We start from the raw sequence: 7,896 nt of genomic DNA on the forward strand, positions 1-7,896 counted from the left end.
AAATATACGTTATGTGCGGTCGCCTTTATAATTTGTAAGTATGTTGCAGGTTTTAAGGGGACAGGTATATATGTCAAAGGGTTTATATACATTTTATGGCATTAGGGGGACAAATTATATATATCTTTCTTTTGACACTGAAAGCTCCCGTAACCTTAAGAGACAACTTGGTAATGGTAAATTTTCATAATTGTTTGTAATGAATCCCGAAACAATGACCAGTCGAATCGGGAGGACTGCAAATTTCATAGGATATTCATCGGAAATCTTTTACAGACCATCTCGTTCATTAAATGCAAGTTATTTTCAGTCACTTGGTTTGTGTACCGTTTGGTAAACAAAATGTATAATGGTCAGAGGCGGTTACAGGTTTTGACGTTAGAGGGGGCATAACTTAGGGCCGTTTGCATGAGGATTTGGGGTTACTCAATCAAGAAAATTTTAACAATTTGTAGTCGTAAATGATGCATTATGTGCGTATTTTATTATTTTCTTCTCCTATATTGACATAAAACGGAAACTTGGGACAATTTAAGAGGGGGCGCGCGCCATCTGCGCCCCCTCTCAATCCGCTAGTGAATGGCGACTTAATATTTGATATATCATGGTTAAAAAGAACTCTCAATTGAATAACATAGAAACTGTAAATGCTAAATACAAATTTTGTGCTTGTTAAAAAAATAATAGTTTACTCTGCACACAAATTTGTCTGTTAACGCTTGAAACAGTTAGCTCATGATTAATAAGAACATTGTTCATTGGGTTACATGTTTTAATTGTGACCCATGGATATAAATGATTTTCAAGAGGGGATCAAATTTCGGTATAGTGATTAACATTAAACCTTTCTGTATTCCTGTATATTACCTTATGAAAAGTGATATATGACCCACCAGTATTAAGATCTGGCTCCAGGTGGAAATTTTCCTTAAAGAAATAGCTATTATTAAGTTCCAAATGGCCATAAATCTGCTATACATTAGTGGAATGTAAAAGCTCTGAACACATCATTTTCCTTATCAAATATACATTCATTCAAAGTTTCAACACATTTTTAGTATCAAGTTCCAAAATATGGCTCGGGACGGAAAAAAGTGTTACAGAAGGCCGAACAGGGGGAAGGAGGGGTGGACAGACAACACTGAAAGAATATCCATCTGCCTTTGGTGGGGATAAAATAACTGATATAAACTTACATTGTATTGTTAAAATAAATTCAAACTTTCCAGGCAGACTTTTTGTTCTTATAGTGAAATTGTTTTTGTACAGTTCACTCCTTCATTAAGTTATAATGCTGTTTCATGTTACATGTTACATTGTATCATATTATGTTTATAAACATTAAGTGAAACTGAGGGTTATGGCAGATACTGGTGTCTCTGTTCATACTATGCTATCATATGCCTGTCCATGCCAGTCGAAAACCTATTTTGGTTTTAGAAAAGAATAAACACCGGAATTTATTTAGAAATATTTACTGAACATTCAAAGAACAAACATTCACAAACTTTGACACAATGTTATAATTAAGCACTCATGTTACCAAATCTCTTAAAATAATTATAATGAATGGTGGTTGTGTACATATGACAAGGTTTTTGTTTTATTATGGCCTAAGGCTCCAATATTCTAGATCTGGGTGCAACAATATCTCATCAATGCAAAAAATCTCCATTTAATGAATTGTTGACTGATTTATGTATTGTCTCTTTAAAACTCAATCTCAATTTTTATGAAAAATTCACTGTAACTCTAGCAACAATGCAGCATGCAGTTGGCAGAATGGTGGAAATTGTACACAAATTTTGAAGCTACATTAGCTTTTGATGAATACAACAAGAATGACATAATGTTGTGGTTACTGAGCAAATATCCAAAATTTCATGTCAGTTTTATACTTGCATGTGTACAGTGTATTTACATACAAAGTGACACACTAATCCTGGAAAGACCTAAGTTGTGTTATCATTATATGATTATATAGATTCTAAGACAAAAAAATAAAAAAGGTCAAAACTGTCAATTTGTGAGAGTGCAGCTTTAATGGTCACTTTAATACCTATGGCTATATATCACAGTGTGTGCACAGTGGTCAGTCAAACAAATAGGTAGCTGTTGTGATATTTATTTCACACCTGTTAATCAAGGCATCAGACTAAATTTATATGAATAATAAAGTTACTTTATTTGCATATTATAGCTTGCTAGGTACAGATCAAACTGAGTCCAAATTTTCTTAAATAATGTGAATAAGTATGTATAAAAAGTTCGTCCACAGTATGTATCTTTTCAATATTTATAATTCATTATTGTCTTGAGAATGATTATTTGTTTGCATCTTGAAATTTTTACAAATCCTTTCCCCCTCTAACAAATATTTGACTGATCCATATCATATATATGTCAAATACATCTTCACTTCATGCGAACATATGTTTAAAGTTCAAAGACAGTATCCTAAAAACTTTAGTCCAAGTATTTTGGTTTGCGTCACAATTTTTTTGCACTTTTGCAGACCACCTGCAAACCCGACCGTATCTTATCATGGTGAAACTCCAATCACTTCAGTGTATCGTAATTGCTGCTTTTTCACTTCTGTGCTTTCTAACGAAAGAGTTTTGTTTTCATTAAAAAGTTTTGTTCTTGTTTTTCAATACTGCTCTTTTCTGCTTAATCCCTGCAGGGAGTGGGTCTTGTCCATATCCAGGAAATCATCGATCCGTTCTTTACCTTAAAATACAAAAATGAATTTAAACAAGAAAGGCATCACTAATGTCATAATTTCTCAAAATGATTTACATTAATTAACTGTTCTATCCTATTAAAATTTTATGTGAATGGCTAATGATCAAGAATCCTGTTATACTACTTACAGGATTATCATACTTCTTTTCAACCAAAAACCCAAGGATATTTCATGGATATGAAACAGTAAAATATCATGTTATTACACTGATAAATCTCGATATATCACTGGTAGTCTTACACTGGGGGAACATAATAAAGCCATCTAACCATACAAACAAGACGATGTTCTATTGAATGTACAATAGTAGTAATATGCATAGTTATTATCTCAGAAAAAGTACATCAAGACTAGTTCATTTACCAGTAGCATCTGACAGTTAATAATGGTTCTGGGTTTAAAGAGCATAATTTCCATTTTATTGTTAGTTTAAACATTATATATTTAACAACAATTGTGAAGAAAGGAGTTATCATCATATAAGATTATATAATCTGGCAGTGGGTGATAATGTTAAGTGATAGTTGAAAATATTGTCCTGGAGTTATTACTATATGTTGAATAGATGTCAGGTATAATAATTTTAATAATCTCAAACTGTGCACACAAAATTCTGTTAGCAATCAAAAATGCAAACAAGACAAGTTTTTTTTACCTGTTATTGAACAAACTGTTATGTTGGCAGGACTGTCCTCCTAAACAATGTGAAGAATGGCAACGACTGGCTGGCACTCTGTAAAATGGTGATTAAAACATTCTGTTTAATTAAAACTGACCCATTCTAAACAACCCATCAACAAAATATATAAATGAGCTGCGCCATGTGGAAATGTGTATTGGGAAGTTAACATCATTCCATGTTATGATGTCATAAAGATGAGAAGAAGACATTTATAACTATGCAGTAAAAAGTTCTAACTTTAATGGTAAAAATATTTTTTTTGGAGAAAATAAATCATAGCGATCTCTTTTATGTCATGTTTCTAATGTTAGTCTTGTACACATCTATGTTACATGTATAAATAATAAACAGGAATTTTCTGTTCATAAAGTCTGCAAACAACATCTGAAAATAAATGAGGAGTTACCCGGTATATATACACACTAATTCCTGCTTATATAATGTGTAACTCAAGAAAAACAATCCATAATTCTAGTAAATCTCTTGAATTCCCTTACTTTTCTCGCTGTACAAAAATAATGAGGAGTTGCAAACAAGCAGGGCCATAACACTTTTGCTATTTAAAACTGTACCGCAACAGCAATTTAAAGACAGTGATACTCATTGATGGAATAGGCCCTAAGAAAGCAACATTTTCTGAGATAATTTATAGATTTACTTGATATAAAGAACATGTTACAGTGTTTGTGTTAAACTTTTTACTTATTCCTGATCTGGTCCCTTCACACCATTTAAAATGTGAATTTTAGAGATTTAAGATAGCATTTCCAAATTTGAATCATGAAAAAATGCAAAAGTTATGAAAATTGAACTTTTTTTACCTTAAATTGTAGATATACAATTATTACCTTCAAAATGGTGATAAAATAAAAACAAATATACCTAAAAAAACACTGTTTACTATCTCATCTGTATCCCCCCCCCTTCTTACATACCTTATCTGCTCTTACCCAAGTAAACAATGAAAGGTCCACAAAAGGCCTCTTATAAACCATGAGAATCCTGTTTACTTATCTGATTTTAAATCACCAAAAAGGCTTTCTACTCATAATGGTTCCTTAATTTGTATCTAGTCACCAAAGGTGTCACAGTTGTGATTTCATTGAAGTCTGGCCGGATATACCAGCCTGGAAATAAATACACAAAAGCTCACCGTGCTGCTGAGGAGTCTTATATAATTCCTGGCCCCAGTTCAGCTGGAGATGTTGAATCCACACGGCTGGAAAACCGGCCCCGTGCACCCAAGCTACGCCCTCGGCAGTATCTGCAAGAGGAGGGTGTAAATCTGGGAAAACGCATTTATAATCAATTTGATAAAATTCTTATCCGTCATAAGTAGTGAACATGTATGTGATTTAAAGAACATCTGAACTAAACTTTTATGAAGGAGACAAGTTTCGGTCTGGGATCTAAACCTGGATTTTGATACTGAAATTGTGATTTCTGTTCAAATCAAGTAAACTTAAAGCGAGTACATAGATATATTGAAGCCCAGATTTATCGCTTACCTGAAGTTTGTAGGGCTACAATTGAGAGCTTTGCTGTAAACTGCAGGGACTGTCCCCATGAGCCTTTTGTCTGTTAGAGGAATGGTGGCTTAGGTGACTGGTGGTACCACTCTGCATTTCTTATCCACACACAACACAGTGTATCTGAAAATGACAGAGAATGGCCATGCACTTATGAAAGCTATGCTAGAAATATGCCTTGGTACACAGGCAGTTATGAGTGTATCAGATGACATTTCCACACAGAAATTGTGAGGCCTCCAATACAGCAGTACTAACATCAATGATGAAACATGTATATATCTGTCAAGGAGCTGTGCTGGTTCTGTGGCGTCAAAACCACTGCAACTGGGCAATTCACTAGAAATATCTTTTCAGAAAAAAAGAAACAACTATTACTAGGCAGCAATTGTCACCCAGTGAACACTCAGAGCACCTAGTTACTTAGAAGTAGCCTCATTAAGATCTAAAATTAACAAAAAGTGTATCAGAAAGCTTTCAAATACTGAACAAAGCGTAACTTTGAGGTAGGCTGCGAGCAAATATTTTCAAGGGCAGAAATCTCGCAGAAGTTTGTAAAAGATTATGCCAAGCTCTAGCTTGATGATTTAGGCCCAATTTCAAAGTGTTACTCATAACATGGTAGGGTAAATTTAATACAACATCAATAAAGTATCACAGAAAAATAATAAATGGCTTTAAAATCTCTCTCACATTCATGGCAGAATGTCTGATGACGGTCCTGTATGTCAACCAGGACAGAGAATATATGAAACATGCACACACTCACACACCTTTACAGCCCAACAGTCATTGAGTTATGGTCTCACACTTATTCACTTACACAAACTCACGCTTAATCAATCAATCAATCAATCAATCAATGCACACCCACCTGGAAAGGTATGACATCCTTTGGAAGAGATGAATCTTGCAGTCTGATAGATGGTTGCTGACTTAACTTTATTGTCCCAAGCAGCAACTGCAATTAGAAAAACATGTTGATGTTCGCACTAAAACAAAGCCTAGTACTGAGTACAATTAAACATTCAGCCTGTTGGCTGGGGTAACATTAGTCCAAATAATTGTACGTTGACGGATTTTTTTACGATTTTTGATATGGCAAATCCTTCGTTAGGGATTGGAAGAATCCCGTATAACACGTCTATTATCTTAGACTAGGGTAACATATGCAAATTCCCAAATGGATGTCAGCAAAAAACGAATTGCATTGTGTGTCCGAGGGGGGGGGGGGGGTCCCAAGGATATCTTGATGCAACTTACCATAGCCGCCTTGTGTTTTTGTTCACAAAGCCGGAACACACAGTTCATTCAAAGTTTCCATGTTGTGTACTGAAAAGTTTCAGCTTTCCATGACACTCTTCAATAAACCTATCCATGAATTAAAACCAATTAACAAATTTTTATAACTACCAGGTATTATATGGAAATAATTCCATTTGCAGTCAAACTGGATAAAATATCAGACAAATATGTCCTGTTCCAAAAAGTCAGGTTTTGAAGTTGCAGACAATAGTCCAAAGACCACGAACTTAAGTGTTCAGACAGGGGCAGGCAAATCTTTAAAAGAAATGTCAAAATTTTAAAATTTAAATAAAACTAAAAATATTCAAACCTTGGTAAAAACCTTTCAGAAACTAGGTGCCTTTATATAGATACCCTCAGGAACTTTTGTGTGAAATTTCATTACTGTACACTGCATATAAGCTGAGTTATTCCAAAATCTGGTTTTCACTTCTAAGTCACGGTCCACAACAAAATTGTCCTTTTTATATATATATATGTAAAATCACTCCAGTTCACCACTTTATTTTGAATTTGCAGAATAGATTTCAGCTTTGACACTATTTTCCGACAAATTATGAACACTGTCAGTTAATTTAACACCAGAAAACCATATAAAGATAGTTTCATCTTTCTGCTATAAACATTTCTTTACAGTCACTATCTATAACATACATGTGCCACAGTCATGACCGCATTTCTGGGGTCATCTCTGAATCCATCCACACAAGAAAGACGTCCGGCAAAATATCATTCAAAACCACATCACTGTATTAAATAAGATATAAATCATGTGTAAACTTGAAAATACATACAAGAATACAATGTACACATAATCAAATGCTACCTGAGAGAAACATTTTTTTTCAAGAACTACTTGAAGGGGTACTGCGACCCGGAAGCATTTCGTTGTGGGCGGACACCTTTATACCTCTTTCCCGCACATTCAATAAACACGTCTTATGTTTTGTCAGTGCCGGTTATGATGACCAGTATTAATCCAAAAGCAGTTTTTCTGCCAATATTTACCCAAATGATTTGGATGAATGGTAAACAAGAAAGTGCAGTGTACTCAATCAAATACAGTATTTAGTGTTCCAGAAATAATGAGCAATCTGAAATCTGACCCCTGCATTCCAGAAATATTCATGAAGTGTTAAGTTCTAATTTAAGCAACAATAATCACATTCAAGCAGAATAATTTCAAGCAAAACTTAACAAAAAAATAGAAACCAACTGAAATCTATTGTATTTTCAAATGTTCCATCAGTGTTGGTTTGTTATCTTTTTGTGATTCAGTTTTGATTGAAATTGTTTCCCAACGTTATGATAAATGGTAAAAAATGGTGCAAACGTGAGAAGCTTTGAAGAAGAAAACTGATGTTTTAATAGTAATAGTGATGAAATCACTGACATTATGTTTACCTCATACTTAGCAACTAAAGCACCAGACCTACCAGTATGCTAATTTTTATTTAACTGCTGAATTTTAAAAAACCCAAAACATACAGATAAGATCTGTGGCTCAGTTGTTTACGTTGTGTGATTAAATTAGGGATGGCAACAAGTAGTAAAATTGGTACTCGAGTACTCGGTCAATCTTTCGATCGAGTACTCGGGTACTCGATTACTTGGCAAAAATGATTTTGTTTTTT

The 7,896-nt window shown here is 34.0% G+C and overlaps 1 long non-coding RNA gene across 1 annotated transcript; it reads right to left on the reverse strand.

The window, feature by feature from the left end:
- Nucleotides 1–1,473: 1,473 nt before the first annotated feature.
- On the reverse strand, nt 1,474–7,896 carry LOC128224787 (uncharacterized). Its single transcript, XR_008259539.1, has 5 exons — nt 5,832–7,896; nt 4,937–5,080; nt 4,582–4,692; nt 3,402–3,479; nt 1,474–2,730 (listed from the first exon to the last, which is right to left on the reverse strand). It is a non-coding gene; the product is annotated as an uncharacterized LOC128224787 (long non-coding RNA).

Source organism: Mya arenaria, chromosome 17 (assembly GCF_026914265.1).
Source record: "Mya arenaria isolate MELC-2E11 chromosome 17, ASM2691426v1".
NCBI classification, from domain to species: Eukaryota; Metazoa; Mollusca; class Bivalvia; order Myida; family Myidae; genus Mya; species Mya arenaria.